Below are 22,924 nucleotides of genomic sequence, written 5' to 3' on the forward strand. Positions count from 1 at the left end.
CAGTGATAATAAATGAACTGTACAGCATGTGTTTAATTTGGTATTTGTCCTCCATTCATTATTCAATTCGTATGCATTGTAACTGACCCACCAACTAACAGATAATGATTTGGGGGAGAAATGGAGGGGAATTATATATTACAGCACTACTATACCTTTGCAACAGTATTATTTTCCTTCCTGTGCATATATCTATATTTGTTTTTAAAGTTTTTTTTTGTCACAATTCAGTAAAATACCTGTCTTATTCTTGAGCCAACATTGATTAAACTTAGACATGTTGACATTTTTCAGCGTTGGGACTCTTACAATATTTAGGCCCCAGCTTCTGGTGTGTGAGAATTACAGCTTTGAGCTATTGGGACTCTTACAATATTTCATGGTTTAGTTTAGGCCCCAGCTTCTGGTGTGTGAGAATTACAGCTTTGAGCTTATACTCAGGCTCCAGGAATGAAGAAACTATGAATTTGTACTTTAAACATCTGTGGACAATATGATACCTTTAATTCTGGAGTTCTTGTGATTTGCAGTGCTACAGCAATTGTAATAGAAATAAGTTCCTTAATATTAACCAGCACCTGCTTGAATGTACTAAGCTTGAGTTGCCAGTCTTCTTTCTGATATTACTTAACATTGTTATAACCATTGGTGATAAATATAAACAAGCCAATGTCAATCAGAGTTTCTGAACCAGCTGTTTTATCAGTGAACAGTCCATGGTGTTACATACTTTCCTCTATTCAATGATATTCCTATTTAAAGTAGTAATTAAGTAAAGTAGTAACCTGCTACAGTATTGGTAAATGCCACTGGAAGGTTAGGAAACAAAAGCTGTTTATTTCTGCTCTAAGATTCCCATCCTCCCTGGGCCTTGGCACAAGGAGTCTTGTTTCTTGACAGAATGAAATCCATATTGTCCTTCAGATATTACCTCTGTCCTCATCAGGTAAGCTCGTGGCTCACTGTGGCTGCCAGCTGAGGCTGACCCTCCCTGCCTGGTTGGCAGCTTGCACAAGTTGGTCACCGTGACACATCGCCTGTGGCTCCTCAGGCTGGCCCTGTGGCAGTCCTGGCCTCTCCTCCTCCAGCCTCAGAGGCTCAGCAGGGTGGATCCTGTGCCCGAGTGCATGCCAGGCTCCTTGTCAAGGATCATCCTGAGGGACTGTCACAAAATAGGGGAAATTCAAACAGAAATTCCTAAATATTAAAGTCTGACGTTTATCATACATGGGGAACTTAACACCATAGTAGCATCCTGATAAAATGGAGATGTCTGGAAAAGAAAGATAAAAATCTATTGTAGTGGAGCCTATGAGCCAACCAAGTGTCTAGAACCCCTTGGTGGAAGGCATTTAGAAGGCAGCAGTAGACTGTCTTTGCTCAAAAGACTCAATTGTCTAAATAAGACTTCACAGTTTTGTATCTTCTATTTAAATTAATCTGTCACAGGAAAAGAATAGTGTAAAAACTGGTACCAGGCCAATATAAACTCATATTATGGTATCAAAGGTTGCAAAACACTGGATTTAATCAATAACACACAGACCAAACCTTTACTAAAACCTGAATTATAGATATATCTGTAATAATCAGAGAATATAACTTAAATGTACCTAACTGGAAAATCTTAATTTGGATCTACTATTTAGTTGCATTTTGCTGTTAATCTTCTTGCTGGCTTAAACTACAAAGATAAAAAGAATTAACTCTGTAGATTAAAATATTAAATATTTTGCCTATGTAAATATGAATAGCAAGTTCTCTGCTCTGGAGACTATAAAATGATGGCTTTGCAGTTATTACATTATTTTCGTTGTTGTTTTCTTTACCAGTACTGTGTCACTGGGGGTGGGAATGAGGGTGTGTTTGATTTTTAAACAAACTCCCCAAAGTGTACTTTATTAATTTTTCAGCTGTAGACTTATAGATTTTTAAGCTGTTTGTGGCAGGAATGTCTGCAGAATACTTAACCTGATGAAATCTTGGTTAATAGACTTTTCCACAACACATATAATTTAGGATTTATTTGCCCCCAGTTGAAAGTTGTCACTATAGCAAATACAAGAGGAAGAATTAAATGGAAAGGAATATATAATGTGGTTGTTTAGGGTTTGCATCTGGTAAAGGGGCTGATATCAGGAGGCACAAAAGTTGATTTTACCCTTGCAATGCTAGGCTACATAGGATGGTACAAAGTTGGATCCTGCAGGGAAGCCCTCTAGGAGCCTTTCAATCCATTGGGAGAGCCCAGGAGAGGTTCACACAGTGTTAGGCAGTTGTTATTTTACAGTGTGGACAACTTCTATTTTAAGGGACTGTGACATACCTTTAAGTGGCTGGAAGTTGACCTTTTTGATTTGAACTGGGTGCAGCTCAAGCATCTTTGAAGACTTCAGTTTTGCAAATGAGCTGCAGCCTTCCCCGCAGTGCTTTGCCCCTGGGAATGTCCCACAGCCCCAGCAGGACTGTGGCTGCAACACAGGAACTTCTGCTTACCACCAGGAGACTGCCATGGGCTAGTTGCTCAGTTCATTCAGTTGTTGTTGATAATAATAAAGCTTAGAAAGGTGAAACAGAATTGACCTAGTGATAGAAAAATAGAAATTGTTCAAATTGCTAGAGGAATTAGTCTACGTTTTGTCTTTTCCAATGAGCACAACAGTTATATAATTAGGAGACTCTAAGGATCATATTGTGCCAGCCATAATACTTTGTGTCACATATCTATATACTTATGCAACTGTAGACATTACTTACTTTGAACCAGATATCAAAATTTATATACCTATTGCCTTGAGCATCGGTTGAAGACAAACCAGTCTATTTATGATAAATAATGAAATTACTGAATAAATCAGCAAGACTCATACTGCCATTTACATTCTTGCCTCAGTAACTACTTACTGCATGTTTAGTGATGAGAGACGCAGAGTTCTGAATTGGAAAATTCATAGATAACTACAAAATAGACTGACCTACAATGTACCAGTGTGATGCCTCAGTGATTTTTAAACTGTTTCATCTTTAAATGAAAAATGCTAATTCTTGAAAGTGTTAGCCAAGCGCGTAGGTACATTTACTGAGAACCTAGGAAATGCATGCTTATTTAAATACATTTTGCAAAACTTCATCTTACAACAAATGAAATAAAATGCTGGGGAAATTCTTGTTTTCACACTAGCTTTTATATGTATCTATTTCTAAAGATATTAGAATATTAGAGAATGTTATTTCATTAATATTCCCCTAGTCCTTTGCTAGTCAATGTACCAGATATGGAGCATGAGGCTTGTATGTAGGTGTCTTCCATGCTGCTGCCCAGCTATAACCTTGGGGTACAGCAACCTTGCACTGCAGGATTAGTGTCTTTTCTCCAACAGATCTGCTCCACAGAGTTGGGTTTTTTTCTGTATTTTACATCCTGCAGTTAAGCCAGCTGCAGCCAAAACCTAATCTCTTGTTTAGGCCAACTGTAAATCTAATTAACCCTGCTGACACTGCATCTTATTCAATGACAGAGTACACTTCCTCCAAGAGAATGGCTGAAGCTGTATTAAAACTTTTTAGAATATTGTCTAACAGTGAGTTTTCAGTGTTCTTCCTGCTCTGTGCTGCACTGTTGCCTGCTTAGCCTGTCAGTTACTGATAGGGAAAGTCTATGTACCTGTATGTGAAGAAAAGGAAAAAAATCAGCCCCAAATGTAGGCTAAACACTTCACATAGTGATGATTTTGACAGACCTCTAGAACTCTCAATGTTTCCATCTCTGGCAGAGCACAGGATGGCAGGGAAGACAAAGGAGAGATAGCCAGCTATCAATCATCTTCTGTGCTCTCATGAAGGTAATGAGCATGGAGGAGTGACATGCACAGAGTCCAAGATTATTCAAGAGACTAAAAAGATACAAATAGCATAGTATGAGCTGCCAAAGGCTCATGCCAATCTGTTCTACCATTTCTGCTGGAATATTTCTGTTTACTCTTATTTTCATAATGACAATATTTCAGCTTTATCAGACACCTGTAGAGAGTAGGATCTACCGTCTCATTTAGAACAGTTGCTCTCCCCTAATGACTTGGCAAAAGTGAGATGAACATTCAGTTATCATCATGAAGGTCCAAAGAAAGATGAATGCTTCCTAAGACCTTCAGTAGGCTGATGTGTAAGGGGAACTGTGCTCAGAAGCGATTAATTTATGGGGTATCATCTCATAGCATCAAGCTTGAATCCTACAGATTCTGTTGCATTGTTATAGAAATCACCTAAAATCAAGATGCTTTTACCCAAAGATGGTCAGAAACTTTAAGAAATATTCAGTCCCTTGACTTTGTTACCAGAACCACTCAAGATGGGGACTAAACTTCAGGAGTAAACAAAGGGTTTGCCTTGTTCCCCTGCTTTGTCTAATGAAGCTCAGTTCTTCAATTTTCAACAACTTCTCCAATTAGACGAGATCCACATGCCTCTTTTCTCCTCTACAAGCCATTAGGATCTATTGGGATAAGAGCTGTGCATCAGAGCCTAGACAGCTAATGATGCCTCACTTCCTAGCTGTAAACGGAGCAATTTAAACAACACAGTTCATACCTACAGTTCCAGCAGAGAAAAGGCTGTTAAATCAAGAATTTCACTTGAACTGTGCCTGCAGAGAAAAGGGTTTTTCCACCTTTACTGAGAAACTTTTTCAAGCTAGAGTAGTCAGTTGAGATAGCCAAAGTCACATTTTTTCAAAGAATCCTTTAACTGTGAACTAATTGCATATTTTATTCATCCAAGATGAATGTTATTTGTACTTTGTGTAGCATCAGAAAAGAAATGAAACTTTGAAATCTTCTGTTTAGGCATTGAAGATACTGAGGAGAAAAAGAAGGGAAAAAATTAGCTCAGTTCTCCAAAATAAAAGAGCACTGTCTTTGGTATTGCAATTTCACAGATAGAAATCTGCATAGACTAGTCTGTTTATCTGCTCAAAGCTCTTTACATAACTGGCACTTTGTCATCTTCTGTCTATAAATTATAGGCAGTCATTGCTGGAGTGTTGAGTAACCAAGCATAGAGTTTGCTGCTTTGCATATAAATGGAGCTACAGTCCTGGATCTATGTGAACATAAATATGAACATGAAGGCATCCTTGCCCTTCAACTTGATACCAGAAACCCCCCACCCTTAATGCCACACATCTGTGGATGCTGGTATAAATATGAAGCAGATAACCTCTTTGGTTCCTTTAAAATGGAATGATGAAAATTGATTTGGGAGAAAGATGTGAGTGCATAAATCACATCAAACCAAATACAGGTTGTTACATGAAACAGGCAAATTAGGTAACAAATTTTATGTCAAGTGTTTCTCACTGACTTGGTGAAGAGAAGGCTTTCTTCATATATTACTCTTTGCATGGATAATACAACAGTAGAGACTGTTTTACTTCTCAGAAACCTCAGTCTGGATCAACCTAATTTACATCTTTCCCAGTGTGACACTACAGTAACATCTGGAAATAGATCCTTAAATAGAACAGGAAATAGGCTTTATCTAAATATTCACCTTACTAATTAACTCTTCCTGACAGAGTTATAAGGTCTTGGTCTTTCAGTATACAGAGTATGTTACAGCTGGCAGATTTAAACCTCTGTGTAAGTGCTTGGTACTTTTTTGGAAAGCAAAAGATCTGTCTATACAACCAAAAAAACAAGCTGTAGAGAACCAGACTTCAAAGGAGCTACAACATCCTCAATGTAAAACTCCACCTACCCCAAGTGAGGATAAACAATGATATCATTACTTAAATTATACTGGTTACTGTGGATGATCCATCCATAGCTGATTGCTTCTTTTCAATGGCATTAAATAATGTGCTGAAATTTGCATTGCAATAGGATGGTTCGCTATTTTTTTTCAACCAAATCAGGTAAATTCCCCCCAGGTCCTCTACATACAACAATCCAATATTGCAGAGCATTTTGACTACCCTGGTTTTCATCTTTTGTTTGCTTAAATTATTTTCTGTTGACATAAAGGACAGCTATATTTTTAAGTTCACTGTTGGGTTTCACAGATGTAGGTTTAAGGAGATTATTTATGCTTTAGGATTTAACATCTACCAACATGCTGTTCATTTGCCTGGTATCACAGGGGACTAGTTCTTTCATTTGCAATTTATAAATCCTCATCTTCAGACTTTGGTTTTCAGATAGCTGGATGTTTGAAACATCCAGCAGTTATTAATTTAATGAATTTTATCTTAGATGAACTAAGTGTTTATTCAACAATCATGATATATGATAGGTCCAGGGTTTTGTTTTGTTTTTAAATTAAAATAGAAGAGGTAATGCTAACCTGGTAGGTTGTTGAGGAGTCACCTTGGGAGCCCTCCCTCAGTCTGATGCATGTTTGATGAAAAATGCTGTTTTCGTGCATCCTTTACTGAGAAATCTGGTGATTAACTTTCCAAAAGGACAACAGAAAAAGCTCAAAAGCCTATATCCAATGCTTTTTCCTTCCAAAAACCTTGCATTTGGAATGAGAAAGTCAAACTTGTGCTCTGTGTGCCTAATAAGACCTTAAGTGTTTACAAAGGTGGTAAACAACGATGTGGCTGAGTCTCATGTCAAGTTTGTCTCATGATACCTCAGACAAATGCCTGTAAATGTGTCTGCTGTGGCTCATACAGAGTCTTATACTCCATGCAGACCAATTTTTCATATTCCTGCAGGAGCAGCCCCATCCACTATGCTTGATAAATAAATCCTTTATTCCCTGTAGAAGTCTAGATCTTGAGATTATACCAGTTTCTGATGCTGTCATACATGGGACAAAGCTGCCAGGTCCAGGGAGAACAGGAGCTCTCCAACATTTGCTGTGCAATAAATGATAACCTGCTCATAAAGCAGGATGCCTGGAACGTTAAAATGCAAGAACAGAAGGTGACATCAAAATGTGAGCCTTGCTTGAAATGCCTGAGTTAGCCAAATCTCTGTGCTGCTTTCAAATACACTGCCTATTCTTTTATAATTAAAGCTTGAAATTATTTTATATATGGTGCAGTGATTGACTTCAGAATGGAGAATTAAAATAATCCCTATGAGAGAAAGCTTCATAATAATTAATATTGTTATGCTAGAAATTTGAAAATAACCCTGTTTCTTTCTCAGTGGTTTTCATTCTGTTCTTGGCAAGCATTTTCCTATGCTGTGTGTTTTGTGCTATGAGAGCCATTCTGGATTGCTGATAGGCTCAAAACTCAAGCAGTTTGTGCTCAAATGCCTTGATTTGATAATTCTGAGCTGGGTGCTGTGAGTTTTCAAAATGCAGTCTAGCATTTTACAGGGAGCTGCAGGCCCCACTATAGTCTTACCAAGAGCTCATCCTGTATTTAGTTTTCTTTGGACTGTGAAAAATCTACAGAGGAAAGAATTTCCCCATTGAAGTTTCATTATGTTTTTAGAGCTACTAAAAAAAGTATATCCTGTTATACTGTAATTTTGTAATATAATGCATCTTAAGCATGTTTTGGTAACACCAAGTACCACCAGATTATTAGTATTTTATGGAATTTACTTTCATCATTTAGAAATCAATACTTCATCAGCTCCAACAGTCAAAGACTAGAAGAAATGCAGATAAACCAGAAACAAGACTATGGCAGAGGCAAACAGTTGTGTATCCATTCTGCACCTGTGCAAAGGTCATTTTCATGCACTAGAAAGCTGAAACACCCTGCCAGATAAAGCCTGCAGCATGTAAGGAATGCTGAAAGAGGCAAGGCCAGAGGCAGAGCCTCTGGATCCTTCTGTTGTTCTCATGCATGTAATGCGAATCTTGAGCAGATGATGCAGAGCAACTGGGGAAAAAATCACTTCCAGAACGGGCAAATCTCCCCATTCCACAACACACATACAGTGCTATGCTCTGACAACATAATTGACCTTGAAAAAGTCAAAGTGTTCTTCACAAACTTCCAGAAATGTATTATTTGCATGGAAAGGTACCTGGTTTTTTGCATTTAAAAGAAGAATTCATTATTCCATGCAATGTCCATGCTTAATTTTTTATATCTCATTGGTGTTTACCACAATTGCTGATACAGATCTCGACTGTTTTCATATAGTTCAGCTGATCCTGACTAGATTTACTCTTTTTTTTGTTTCACAGTTCTACTAAAGCTTTCAATGGTACCTGTCCATGAGGTGTCTTGTACTACATAGAAGTACCCCAGGGCATTATATAAATTAATATTCCATCCATGAATGTAGCTACTAGTTAATTTATCATTTGGCAGTGAGAAACAAGAGACTGGATTACTGATTAATTGTAATGAAGCTGAACAGGATGCTCACGTGTATGCTGAAACAGACTACTGTTGTACTAGTAATGTCCTTTGCAATAGGCAAGCTGTTTTGGAAGTGTTAAGTCTGGCAGTTTAAGAAATAAATAAGATCAGTGGTAAATAGTACCAGTATTTTTACTTTAGCTAATTAAAATTTTATGACTGGCAGAGAGGATTTGAGTTTATGGCATCTTCAGATTTGGCATGGGGAAATAAGAGAATTCTCAGGAGTTGACTTCTGCTGTAACCTGTCATATCTTATTATGCTGTTTCCAACTCTGTCTGATTTAAAACAAAACAGACTTATAATTTATTCTTCACTAAAAAGAAGAGGAAAGAGAGCCCAGTAAATGCAGCCAGGAAGTACATCTGAAATAATACCATGATAGCTGTGACTGTTAGGAGCAATTGCATCCAAAGATCATCCTAAGAATAATTGTGTCTTGCCTCCTAGGAAGAAGCTTCAGAAAAATACCATAAGGAAATATTAATGGATTTCAATAATTACCTGATCTGTAATTATCAAATGCAGTCTAGATAAACACAAGAATGTGCCCTCTTAAGCACACAGACAAAAAATGAATGGCCAATCTCTTCTGTTGGAGAGCATGTGTGTGTTCCACAGAAAGAGATTTCTTTCACCTGGGCTTCAAACATCTCTGCCCCAGGAATATCTCCAGTTATATTTGTGAAAACATGGCTGCTCTGCATTAAAACTCCTTTTAGGTTTTAGATTTTATTTTAAACCAATCATAATTTTAAAAATAAAGACTTTAAAAGACTATCCTTCCTAATGAATTCTTGTGCAGTGTCACAGGGCCATATATAGCCTGCTGTGTGTCATCCTTAACTGATGTCTGCAGCAAAGAGATACAATTGTGTGAAGGACAGTGTGGCTTAGGATTGGCTCTTAGCTTTGGGATGAGGCATGGACAGGGCCAGTAGTTAATTCTGTAAACCTCTGTCAGACATTGTGGATGATAGCAGAAAAAGTTGACAGTCCTTTAATCCAGTTTCACTGCCACCATCTTCAGCCAAGACTATTCTTGGAGTTTTTTATTTGTAGGAGAAGTATGATGAAGAATAGTGATAAAAACAGTGTATTAAATTATTCAGGAATTCAGTGATTTAGGAATACTAAACTGTAACCCTCTCCAGGTGATCAGTGCTTGTAAGAGGAGGCAGCTCTGGGCATGCCTCATGTAATCTCAGAAGGGATAAAATGCCGCAGTTGATTCACAAAGCACTGTGCAAATTTGGCTTGTGTTTTGTCATTGTTCCACCAGTTAGGATTTACTGTGTTGATCAGTGGATTCAGACAAGGTAATTCTTCAGCATTTAGTATTGTTACTGCAGAAGCACCTTTACATGCAAATGGAAAGAGTCCTTTAAATCTTCTCAGAGAGACAAGGGGAGACTGGACTCTCCTGCATGACTTTGCATCTCCTTTTAAATAAAAAGCTCATATATCTTTGGAACAGGAACATTATCCTTAAAGGAGTGACCATATGTCACTTCCTGCTCTTCTGAATAGCTTTTATTTACTGTAGTTTCATAGAAGGCACACTTAATTACAGATTTCCTTAATGTACATTTTGATTTTATAGTAAGAATAGAAGTTAGGTACCTGCAGTGTCTGCTCCTGCTTTGGAACAATTTTTTTCCATTTGGTTTGCACATTGGTACTTGGTACTGCTGTCTTTTTGTGCCCTATAATTTTCTAGTCAGTCATCCTCCTATGTTAGCTTCCTAATTCCACCAAAAAAAAAAAAAAAAAAAGGCATTCATTCCTTAATTTATTTGTTGCAAATAGGCTTTAAAGACACAGCTGCTTATGTTGCTTGTTCCTGATACTGTTTTATACATATGCTCCATTCCTGCCTCTCTTTACTCCACTGCTCTAAGCCTCCTTCCTTAACTTCACCCAGACCTCAGCACTCCTGACAGATGTAAAGTACAGCAGCCTTGTTGAGAAGAGCCTTGACTGGGTTATTCAGCTAATTCCTCTGCATCAGGTCATCATTTCAGTGATAAAGAAAAGAACTTTGAGGAAAATGCTCAAATTCACCTGAGCTTAAATTAAGTTTGAAAGTTGAAAATGTAGAGAAAACAAAATCTCAGATAAGGCTTGTCCTGAAGAAACAAAATATGCTGCCTTGGGGCTGCAGGAGTGCAGTTGTAGCCTATCAGGCTGGCAGAAATTGGAAATAGCATTCTCATTTCTCATGCACTATAATCAAATTGGATGCAGATTTGCAGACCTGGACAACAGTGACTGGATATCATTGGTTATTTTTGAACTGCACAGAATATAAACAGTAGTGGTTTGGGGTATCATGTAGTGGATTTTTGCCAGTGTTTCCTTTATTACCTGTAACTGGTGACTTGCAGTGATTTTCTATGCAGAGCAGCAGCTGGTTTATTTTCTTCTAACTGCTTGCCACACCTGTGTTTCTGGATGCAAAGAAAATCTTTCTCAAGATAGCAACTAACAATTCAAGAATAGAAAAACACTGAGTTTGATAGTTTAAGACCTACCTAGGTGCTAATCATCAGCCCTTTGAGCAATTTTAGAGCCTTCAAGTTTCACTGCTCAGGTAGTAAAGGTGGCACTATGATACAATTAAGGGCTTTTTTATTACTGAAGCACTAGAATTTATTTTTAATAAGGTGCTCTAGTCCTTTTGTTCAGACCCATGAACTGTTTGTTCCCCAGACTCCTGCTTCACAGTTTATGGTGCTGTGTTTGGGCTGCAGCTGGAGCTGAATAGGAAATGAAAATAAATAAGAATAGATGGCTTGTCACTATTGTTTGAAGTTGAACTGATGAAACTGAATTATCTTTGTCTAGCTTTTTAAAATTTACAGTGACCACAGTCATGTATCAGAGGCAAATCAGAACACTTTGGAAGAGATTTTGAAAGATAACTCATCATAATCCTAATAGGCTAAAAAGAACTGATGATATATGAGATTTACAGGTATTTGAGATTCTCCAGTTTAATATCTGCTCCTCCACCTACTGTACACAGCCATCATTTACTTACTAATACTTGCAGGGTATATAGGAAGGTTTATTTCTTATTTCAGTTTATTTCTAAGATCCCTCTGTGTTCATACCCATCTCCTTCTCTTGGATTACACTTTGAATCCATACCCCCAGCATCACTGATGATATAATTGATTTCTGGAAAATATTAAGAAGACTAATTAATTTATCTTAAAATTTAATCTAAGTTCAATTATGTGTTGACTTTAAGTATCCTTTTCTGTATAACTCTGTGTGTGTTTTCAGCAATTCTGTTGTAAAACCAATGATGAAGGAATAGATGGGTGAATTGCCCTAGGAAAAATGAATCAGGAGATCTCTGGTACAGACAAGGCTTTGTCCATCAGACTGCTGCACTAACTCTAGGGAGGTGGAATCCATGATTTTGAAAGAAAAATACTAAAATGAAAGCAGAATAAAGCTGGCAGTAAGTGTGACCAGTTAACTAAATATGATGCCTAAAGAGTTAGAAGAATACTCTATGTTCCAACTGTGTCACTTTTAACTTCAAAGTATTTTGATTCTAAAATTAGAGATGTTCAACTAACAAAAGAATTAATAACAAAATACCTACTTCCTCAAATGTTTTTATGCTACTGGTATTTTTAAGAATCTTCCTAGTTAATATAACAGTTATTTTATTATAATAGCATGATATTCTTGACAGCCTCTAGAGATTGTCTTAATGTTTTGTGCACTGGAAAATAGCAGCTCTGTTGAGGAAATGAAACTCACTACTAGATGTGTTCTCCAGCAGTGTAACAAATATTCAAGTGTAGCAATCAGAGAGTGTAAGAGATCAAGATTTGTGTCCAGTTAAAAATTTACATTAATTTACTACTTAGAATGGACTAAGTCAAATTACACATTGGTTTTCCTAACAATAGGCAAAAAACCTATTAGATGTTAGAAAAAAGATTATTATCACCTGCATATAATCTAGTAGACAGTGTTTACTAGGGTGTACAGTGTCTACTGTGGTAAAGTTCATTTTTGTTTCTTTTGTTCCTGTGTGCTTCTTACTTAACAATACAGTGTTTTAGGGTTGAGTCCCTGCTGAAATGTATCTCAAAGTAATTGCAGTGAAATAAAAGAAAACCCAACTAGGAACTATAATTCATAAGATCTTGAAAGTTTACTTTGTTTTTTGTTCTCCATCTTTCAACTCCAGTGAAGTAACTGATCAGAAATGAAATGTCTGCTCTTTTTATGGAATAACTAAGCAATGAGTTCTCTCTTCCTGAAACGCTCTGCTCCCCAAATTAATCATGATAATAAACCCATAATTTATTACCATAATCAACTTGATTTGTATTTGCACATGTATGAGTTCCAGGTTACTCAGGGCTGCTGTATAACCTCTGAAGGTGTTGGATGTTTTTAAAAAGAACAAGCACCACATCCTCATTATTGTTATTATCCAGTAGGCAAAGGTTTTTTGAGTCTTTTTGAGGAGAATGTCCTTCATGCATCATCTCAGCATGGCAGCTTCTGTTTGCCCACTATTAATCTCCTGTTTGTAGGAGCATTAGTCCTCTATTTTTGTGGTTCCTTTATAACTTCATGCCTCAAGATGAGGATGAACAGTTCTGCCAAAACAGAGTATGGCACAGGCCCTTCTTATCCCAAAAAGGAAGTTACTCCCTCCTTGACCTTTAAAACACATACTTGCTAAAGCTTTACTTGACTGAAATGTGTGGGGTTGTTCCTCAGAAGGAACAACCTGAAGTATTTCTGTAAATGCTTGCGTTGGAATGCTGCTTATTGATTCAGAGTGCATACATGGGTTTGTGGGTTAGCCTAGGAAAATTGCTGCAGTGTGGTGCAGTGGTACAGCAGCTCACTGCCACCTCTTGGCATTAATCCCAAGGGTTGAAAGTGTGGGGTTGTTCCTCAGATCAGACTTGCTAGGAAACCTGAAGTATTTCTGTAAATGCTTGCGTTGGAATGCTGCTTATTGATTCAGAGTGCATACATGGGTTTGTGGGTTAGCCTAGGAAAATTGCTGCAGTGTGGTGCAGTGGTACAGCAGCTCACTGCCACCTCTTGGCATTAATCCCAAGGGTTGAACCTTATCACAGCCAAGCTTTGCAGTACTTTTAAGCCCTACTGTGTAAATGACTTGAGAAAATTAACTGATCTCTAACTGTGGATCTCAAGGACATTATAATAAAATAATGTAGTAATATAGAAATGTACAGTGAAGTATAAATGGCAGCTTGTATAATACTATTGTACAGGAAATGCATCTCAATAAGCAGAGAGAATGTGTTTGGAACCAAGCCATCACAACAAGATCAATTAGAGGTGATTGAACTCAGAGGCCTATTTAAATTACTTTAGTAGGAAGCGTTAATATCTTAAGTACAGCTTCTAGGAAATGTGCTGTATTAGTTGTAACTTCCTTTCACAGACTTCTAATAACTGAACAGACAATTTACTGAGTGTGTTATAAAAGACTGCATATCTTAAAGCAAAATAATTAAATAGAATATTAACTGTTGAAAAATTCAATTTTTAACACAGCACTAGAAATTCTTTCATGTCTAACCCAGGCCACTTCTTAAATTTTTAGAAGACTTTAATTTCTTATTTTAGTTGCTTTAAAACTCTATTTGCATGACTGCAGCAGCAATTGTAGAAGAACAGGAGGGAGACCAATACTACAAAACTTGCAGATAGAAAAAATACTTATGAAATACAAAGAACTTTCCTTTCCTTACTTCCTGCTGTAATAATTTCAGCTATTTTTGTTATAGAAAGTTCAGAGTTAACATCAAGTTGTTTGTAGTGTGTGGTAAGAGAGAGAAGTATTTTGTGGTACATGTAGATGTCCTACATAACACCTTTGTAGCCCAGTTTCACCATCTTTTCAGGAGTTCTATCTCTTTGCAAGACTACCAAGGGAAGAAAAATTAAAAAAAGAAAGTTTTGGGTTTTTTTTCCCCTGCAGACATGAAGGGTTCAACAGAGCTACAGAACAAGTTAGAAAATTTTCTAGCCCTTTGTGAGAATTTCGATCTCAGCCACGTAGGCTTGGGGCAAGTCACCTCAGACATGTTCAAACACAGCTGCAGGTCCTGAAAAGTGGCTGTGACTACAGCCTAGCACTGCTCAGTCTCTTCTAGTCAGGCAAGGCAGCACCCAAACACTGGAACAGCTTCAGCTCAGCATCCCTCAGGGCTGGGAGGAATCCCAGCTGGAAGCACCCAGGTCCCTGTGCCTCTGTGCCCTGCTCTGCCTCCAGAACTGGAGCAGCACAGCGGCTGCAGGAGGCCTGGCCAAACTGGGACTCTGAGAACCCCCTGGGACTCTGAGAACCCCCTGGATTCTGAGAACCCACTGTGTCACGGTGGACAGCTCTGGGAGGTCATTAAACAATGGCATGCTAGTTTCATGATTATTCACAAAGCACTTAGAATATTAATTATCTCTCTTACTGTAGGTGAAATTTCTTCATGATCGTGTCCAGCTTGTGCAGAAACATTGTCTGTGTTCCCCAGAACTGCAGTCCTTCCACCACCCTTCAGCAGAGATATTCTAAGAGTCTGGACTAAATCCTAAAAAAAGAGAGGAAAAAATATCCAAATTGTGACATAATTCGTGATATAAGATATTAAGCTGCTAGCCAAAAAGGAAACTATGCATGGAAAACTTAGATTAAAAGTAGCATTGCAAATAAAAGTACCTAATTTAATCTGCCAAAAAACTATCACATCAGTTTATTTTTTGTATAATGGGGCTTTGAGCAGCCTGTTCTAGTGGAAGGTGTCCTTGTCAATGGCAGTGGGGTTGGAACAAGATGATCTTTAAGGTCTCTTCCAACCCAGATCTATTCAGCTCTTCTTTGAGCTATGAGACCACAATGCAGTCTTTCAGATGACACTGCTTTAGAACTGCTTTTTGATTTCAGACTTTTCATTCTGGTGGTCAAAGATCAAAACCATTGCTCTGTTCTCCAGGGTCTTTGACACTGCCAGCATGAGTTTCTTGTTGAAATTGTGCTCTCTGCTGTCAGTCTTTCATGGCTGTATTGTTTTCTGTGGTCCTGAAATTTTTTCAAGACGCTTTCCCAAGGAGTTTTTCTTTTCCTGTAGAAGTCATTACAACAGTGTCCATTGTTCCATCTTACTTCCCTCCATACACTTTGTCTCAGTAATCTCATATTTAGTTATGGATGATTTATACTTGCACCTCTATTCCAGACTTTGTCTTTGTTCAGGATTTTAGATGTTCTCTCAGCATTCCTAAAACAGAAATATATGACCAATACACCTCTAAACCAGAAGTTTTTATACCCTGTTTATGCCCTGTTACTTCCTTTCACAGCCACTATAGGAAAGAACACTTTTTTGCCCGTCCTTCATGCCTGCAATTAGCATGTACCTTTTCATATGCCTTCTAAATGTAACATGCTTTTCTGTATCATATCCAAGGAAGTAATCTTTTACAATTCTAATTAAGTTGTGTCTAATTTCTGTAATGTTTTCTCTGACCTTAGTGAATGCAATTTCTCTTTTCTTATAACCACTCAGGCTAACACTACAAGGATAATATTCTTACACCTCTGGTGTGACCACATAATCAAATCACTGTTTCCTTTTCCATTAACAGTAGCAGTAATAATAATAAATTTTAAAATCTGTTTTTTAAGGTGAAAACCTTAAAAGTTCTTAGTCTCCTATTTTATTTATTATCCAGCAACCAATTAGAGATACAGGACTTTGATCATCTATTTATTATTGTGTCTAGTAAGCAGGTTAAGCCTCTTCCTGTGCTGGCTCTTGCATGTAGGAAAAGGTGTTAGGAAATACATTAAAATCTATATCCTGCATATAAATTGAGAAAATTTTATTTTTCCTCTGCTACCTACCCACCCCCTGCCCCCCCAAAAGAAAAAGAAAAGGCAACTGAAGTGCTAATATGGGTTCTCATTATGATTGACCTTGTATCAGTGTGTTCCTGTTCTCCTTTGCAGGAGAGCTGTTGGCTTTTGCTTTGGAGCTGAAGCAGGACCTTGCTTGGCCGTGGAAAACCTGACTGTTCTGTGTTTGATAATCCACTGCAGCTATTCTGTCTTGTACTTTGTAATATGAATAGTAAACCGTGGTAGACTCAACTAATTTCCTCTGCCTTGGCAAACTACCAGCACAGGGAGGAGGAATGCTTGATTCCCCATCCTTCTCGTGAGAGAGAAGAGGAAGAAGTATGATACAGCTCTTCAAATCTACTTCAGGTCATTTTTCTTATTATACTAAAAATTTCTTTTGTCCAATGCAATAATGTCATTAAAACTAAATTCTCCAATAGGAATTAGTAAAAATATTTATGGAGTATAGGAAATGATCCCACTTTCTCTAGAAGCAGCACAAATTAATTACTTTTAGATAATACCATAGATAGGCTATAAAATAAAAAATATATTAAAACCAGATTCTACTCAGATTTTCAGCACATCACATCCATTGCCTTAAAATTTATTTAAATTTTAAAATTTAAATTACTTTGGAGGTATGACTGTAAGGTCTCTAGGGAGATGAATGAGAACTTCAGGAGTTAGTTAAGGCTTTTATTAGAAACATGGAAATTAAGTAAGCTGGGCGTAGAGAGTACCTGTGTTTCCTGGTGCAGGATACCCTGCTTATTTGAAGTTTTAACACCACTGTAGAACAGGTGAGGTAACCTGAAAATTCCCCAAGTAGTTTCACTACCTTCTTTCCTCCTTCTTCATTCCCCCCCTTTTAGAGTTCAAATTCTCCCTCCACATATATATATTACTCCAAAATTATGTATTACATTTCTATCTACCTTGCTTATAGGCCTAAGTGATTGTTTGCCATTGTTCAGAAAAGGTAAGTTTCTGCTTCTATTGTTTCTGCTTCTTCTCCTTCCAATATAAGGACTGTTCACCAGTGACACAGCTATGTCAAAAGTGAGCAATTTAATATCAAATTAAAAGAATTTTGTATTGTCTGTAGTCGAACAGATGGTACCCTTACTCATTTTGTGAGCATGAATTACTATGAAGCTTAAAATAATTTATTCACTCTTAGAACTGCAGCCAATAGCTTATTATCTAGCTACTAGAGTTTTCACATCCATCAGCTCAACCAGTGATCCAGCTCTTGGAACATTATGTTCCTTTTGCAATTCTCCTGGGAGGACTTAAGGCCTCAGAACCAATGGATGAATACACATTTCTTTCATTTGCGAAATAATACTATGGAGAATCATCTTAGAAAAACTCCAGGAATGATTCAGTACATTAAAATGGAGCTGTGTTGCAGAAAAGCAGTATAATAGAAATTACTTAAGGCCCCTTCCAATTTCAGATTATGTATTCCTAGTTTATAGTTTTCGGTGATTTTGAAGGTCCTGTAAATCTTTGAAGGCATTTGAAGGAAATTACTGTGTACTTGGGGTTTTCCTGTTCTTGGGTACATTTCGTGCTCAGCTGTTTGGACAAATTTCAGCTGAGGTGTGAAAACAAAATCAAAGCATAAGAAAATGCTGCTGAAGAATGACTGTAAAATAATACTAAAGCCTTCAAAATCTTACAGGTGAGGATTTGATGAGCATACAGTAAGAGAGGTGCCCGGAGGCAAAATCATAAACAAGAGAGCCACGAAATTCAGCAGCTACTAATTCTACAAACCCTGTGAAAGAAGCAGGATGCTGATATCCTCTTGCATGCTGTGCCTTGCCTATACCAGCTTAGTCCAAACCACCCATTTTCTGCAGGATATGGCAATGGGCTGAAGCTGATGCACAGGACATGCAGGTGATAGAGCACATTTCTGAAATACATCAATTTACCACTTTTCAGATACTGTAGATTCTTAGAGGTCTGCAATTCAGAAGGCATAATGTTTTCTGAAGCAGATTTCACTGCCCCAGACAAAGCAATAGTAGCTTAAGCACTGTACTGACTATTTTTTGAGATATAGGACTAAAAAACTGGACTTGAATCAAAATGCCTACTTGGTTTTCATTTATTGGTTGTATTCACCTTAAAATTGCTGTGGATTTTTTGGTTGTTTGGTTATTTTGTTTTGGTCTTTTTTTAGAAAGAAGTATTTCACCTTAAAGGACTTACTACTAACATTTCACTTCTGTTGAAATTAAAAGACATGGAAAACCACATCATACATATCTATTACTCTGCTGAATGGTTCAGGTGCTGCTTAGGCAGGCACACAAAGAGGGATCTGAGAATATTTTTGTGTCTCATTTTCTGCCTGCTTGCAGTGCATCTTCCCAAAGCACATATCCTGTTGCCTTTATCTGAAACATGACCATAGAATGCAAGCAGTTAGAGATACTCTTTTGTTAATAGGCATTGATGGAGAAGGGGAGGGGTATTCTTCTTAATAAACGCTGCTTTATGAAATATGCTGAGATCAAAATTTACCAACACTAACTGGCTTGCTTTGTGTACTCATGTTTGTCTCAAATTAAGTAATGGTTTCTCAGCTGCAGTGGCTGCTTGGGGATACCAAACTGATGTGAATTACACTGTCTTTGCAGTGAAAGGCTGTAATACTGACAGAAATTTGTTTGCATAGTATGATAATGCAGCCTAGAACCAAAGCTAAAGCAGCACGAATACTTTAATCTGCAGCTGTGAGATTCATTCAAATTTAATCATGCAGAAATTTTTATTGAAGTAAAACTTTGAACAAGTGTCTTTACCTCTGAGTGATCCTATTGAAGGACCTGAACTGAAATTGTTTATAACTGTGGGATAATGTATAATACAAATACAGTTCTGGCTTCCCACTGCTCATTTTTCCTCCCACTTCTTTCACAGAAGTTCTACTTGTGGTGCTTCTGCCTTGGTTTCTCTGTTACAGTTTTCCAGTTAGCAGGGGTATAAAAATTAATGGACTTATCAAAGAGATAGTAAAAACTTTATCAAAATCCATTCTCTTGTGCTATTTTACATACATTTGTATAAAACTGCTTGCTCTTTTTTTGAAAAGCTCTACCTCCATATATCTGAAGGTTATGAACAGGCACAAGGCTTGGTCAAGAGTGTGAAGGAAGTCTCAGGTGGAGATGAAAACTGAGTCCCTTTCAGCTTGGTGTCTAAGATAGGGCCCTTAATTACTAAAATGCTCTTACTCTTTAAAGTAACACCAGAAGATGCACAGACTCTCACCATGTGCAGTGCTAATGGACTGTATCTCCTCTCCTCACTCTTACAGATAATGTGCTCTCATTTTCTCATTTCCCCATTACTGTCACTTCATCTCCCAGAGTCAACAGTAGTCTAAATTTTCAAATGCCAACCTCCTAGTAAAAGTCACACTGTCTACCTTATTGTTGTCATCTTACTGAAGAATTGGCTTCGAATGAATATTTTAATTAGGATTAATTAACTACGAGGTTTGATAAAGAGTTTTGAAAGATGTTGCAGTTTCTAATTAGTTGATTTTTTTTGCCCACTAACAGAGAAATCTCTTTAGAGTTCATTCTGCAGTGATGGAACCATGAAGGAAATTCTATGGAGATTCTAGTACAAAAAAAGGGTTGTTGCTCATAGCAATCTGCTTTGGAGAATTTTATTCCAATGCTTCTGATGACAGTCTTTCCAAATGCATCCACTTCTTTTTAAATCTGGAATTATTTATTTACTCTTTTCATTATGTATCTAGCTATGGTATTTCAGTTTTGAATATGCAATACAGTTTAGTGAGATTTAGTTTATTTTTTAAAATATATCTTAGGGTATAATATACATATGATGTCTATGGAAGCATTTTCCCTAGTTGATTTTTCTGGGAAAGGTTATTTTAGAATGTAGTTAGCAGTGATGGTTTCTACTAATGCAAGCAGTGAACTAATCTGCACTTCACAAAGCAGAATCTTTTATCAGGCACAACACAGGCGTGCAAAGAGATAAGAGGAGCAGCAGGTCTCCAGGCAGTGGAAAGAAGGCACAGATGGCAAAGACTGAAGGAAGGTTTTTAAAGGTAGAAATGGCAGTTGACACATCTAACATTATTTATGCATTTAAAGTGAACCCCATCTTCTCTAAATTTCAGACATGCCTGCTGTCTATATTCCATGTAACAGAAACCCACAAAAAATAAAATTACAGATTTTTTTAAGGGATATGCGGTCAGCCCAAAGAATGGTGTTCATGATCCTGTGGTGAAGCTGTGCTGATTTGTGACTTCCACACTATTTTTACTACTTTCACTCTACTTTTAGACGTTTGTCCTAGTCTGTGACTGTCCATGTTTTTCTCCTAAAAGGTTCTTTTGAAAATCAAGAATAAATCAAACATAGGAGCAGAGTCTCTTTCCTCAAGTCACTTCTCCTTGCCCTGTTTGGTGCAGGGGCAGCAGAACAGGAGCCATTGCAACTTGGCTGTGCCTGGACCCCACTGCTCAGGGGAGCCATAAGCTTGGCAATTAAGTGGCTTTCCAGCTGCCAGGCACCTACTGGCTCAGGTTGCAAAGCCATTTTCACTCTCTACTGATTTCTTACTTGCAAAATATTTTATTGCATATCCTAAAAGTGCTCTGAACTCTTAAAAGTTATTTCCAGATAGAGAAAGGAGTTAGTTACAACCTCATATTCTGATACTGCTCTCATTTTGTTTCAGAATATTATTTTTAAATACTCTAAATAATACAGCATGTGCTTATTTTATATTACCCCTTGCAGGTTCTTAATGAGCAAGTAAATATATTTCAGATCTTGCAAACACTGGCCTAGACAATACACATGCTGTTCTTCCGAGTTGCAAGTCTGCAATACATAAAACAAATCTTGGGTTTTACTGACCATTTAAAGAAGGAAAATAAAGAAACGTGCATTGTTTCCAAGCCTTTGTCATGCTGAAAGTGAGAGAGTAAGGAGAATACAACTAGGCCTTCTTTTAGTGAAGAACAGGATTGTAAGGGAGGGAGGAGACAATTAAATCAGAGTTCTCCTGTTTAAAAGTGTTGTTAGTCTGAGACAGAATTCCCCATCAAATTTCTTTTTTCCCCCCCTTTCTGATGCAGTTACAATACAAAATACTCTCCAGCATATGCACAGGAACCATTCCAAGGAGAACAAAAAATACCAATCTGAAGTAGCCAACCCAATCAAAGTTTTATAGACTAAGGAAACACTGGCAACATAATTTATTTTAATGGACATATTAAGCTTTCACCATCTGTTCTGCCCCTAATTATGAATGCCAAAAGAACATATTTCACAGTTAAATCAGTAAGATGTTATTCATGCACTTATATGTTACTTCTACACTAACACTTCTGCAGTGTTCTCGTGCTGCCTACGCAACTGAGAGCAAGCTGCTCACATCTGAAATTGAACTTCTTGGTAAAAAGTATTTTTCAATATCTGTTTCAGTGGGAGAGTACTTAGTGTAAAACATATTTTTAAAGAATAATTGGGAGAATGAAAGCCTTTTATTTTGGTAATAACTTGCTAAAAATCAAGACTGTGGACAAGTATGTTTTTTCTCTGCTTTCTTGCATTCTATTCCCCTTTTCTGTCTAGATGCTGTGTGTGTACAGTGCCTGCTGCAACTGTTGTTCCAAGCAGTGTATCCTCACTGGAGAAGGTAAAAGGGAGCAGCTGTTTTTAAGAAAGAAAAATTGAGTAATTTATAATGCTCACAGAAGTCAAAGATCACCTAAAACAACAACAAATGCTACAAGTGACACTTAGTGTTTATGTGGGAGAAGCAAAGGATGTCTTGAGTGTATAGTACAACAAAAACACTGAATTCTTCTCCCTGCATGAGGCATCTCTGTTCCTTCCTTGGTCAGCTGCGAGGCTGTGCCAGCTGGAGCTGTGACCAACACAGGAGATGAGTGTTAGCATTAACTGCTATGGCACCACCTGACATTTAGTGGAGCAGTCTGTACCATCCTTTATCCTGCACTTCAGGAAAATAAAATAGATAAATACTCTTTTTTTACTCTTCATACACCATGCCTTATTTTGGATTAGCAATTTAGCCCTTAATATTTGTTTGGATTTCAAAGTGTGGTAGTTGTGTGGTGCAGAAGAATCTTAGTGCAAAAGGGGGGAATCATCAGAGTGTTAGACTTGTGTCCAAGGACCACAGCTATCATCCAAGTAGTCTAGAAAGAACAGGATATTTTTAGCAATACAGTAAAGAAAATAGTAAAATGGAGTGGAAAAAATGTAATTGGTGTTGCATGGTTTGCTGAGGCTGAACAAGAAACAAACTTGGCAAAGCACTGGAGCCCTACAAAGGAGTATCTGAATTTTCTGCTGGAATACAGTTTATGTTCCTGTAAAGGGTGGAAGGGATCACCATTTTCACTTGGTTCTTTTGCAGCAAGTCAGCTGGGTACAGACTTTTTGAAATACAACCATGTAGAGATTGATCCTGTACTAGCAATCACTAACTAACTTTTTGTAACAGTATAAAATTTATAGGACAAACTTATCAAGATATGTAGATTATGAAGTGCTGCCTAGAGACAGGGGGAATCAAAGGGATTGCCAGCATTCTGGAGAATTTTCTAACTGAAAGGAGGCAGGAGATGCCAGAA

General features: G+C 37.5%; 1 protein-coding gene and 1 long non-coding RNA gene across 6 annotated transcripts in view; one reads left to right on the forward strand and one right to left on the reverse strand.

The window, feature by feature from the left end:
* APBA2 (amyloid beta precursor protein binding family A member 2) overlaps positions 1-22,924 on the forward strand; it is an 85,051-nt gene that overhangs the window by 7,576 nt on the left and 54,551 nt on the right. The window contains exon 2 of one of the 5 annotated variants that reach the window (XM_039723206.1): positions 16,357-16,614. The exons of 3 other annotated variants lie outside the window; for them this stretch is intronic. The gene's annotated coding sequence lies outside the window, so the exon portion shown is untranslated. Of the gene's footprint in view, positions 1-16,356; positions 16,615-21,896; positions 21,961-22,924 lie in introns of those variants that run through there. One more of the 5 variants, XM_039723208.1, reaches the window with a different exon arrangement.
* LOC120509020 lies at positions 791-14,931 on the reverse strand. Its single transcript, XR_005629133.1, has 3 exons — positions 14,819-14,931; positions 2,327-2,583; positions 791-1,162 (listed from the first exon to the last, which is right to left on the reverse strand). It is a non-coding gene; the product is annotated as an uncharacterized LOC120509020 (long non-coding RNA).

This window comes from Passer montanus, unplaced genomic scaffold (genome assembly GCF_014805655.1).
Source record: "Passer montanus isolate IOZ18808 unplaced genomic scaffold, ASM1480565v1 scaffold5, whole genome shotgun sequence".
NCBI lineage: Eukaryota > Metazoa > Chordata > Aves > Passeriformes > Passeridae > Passer > Passer montanus.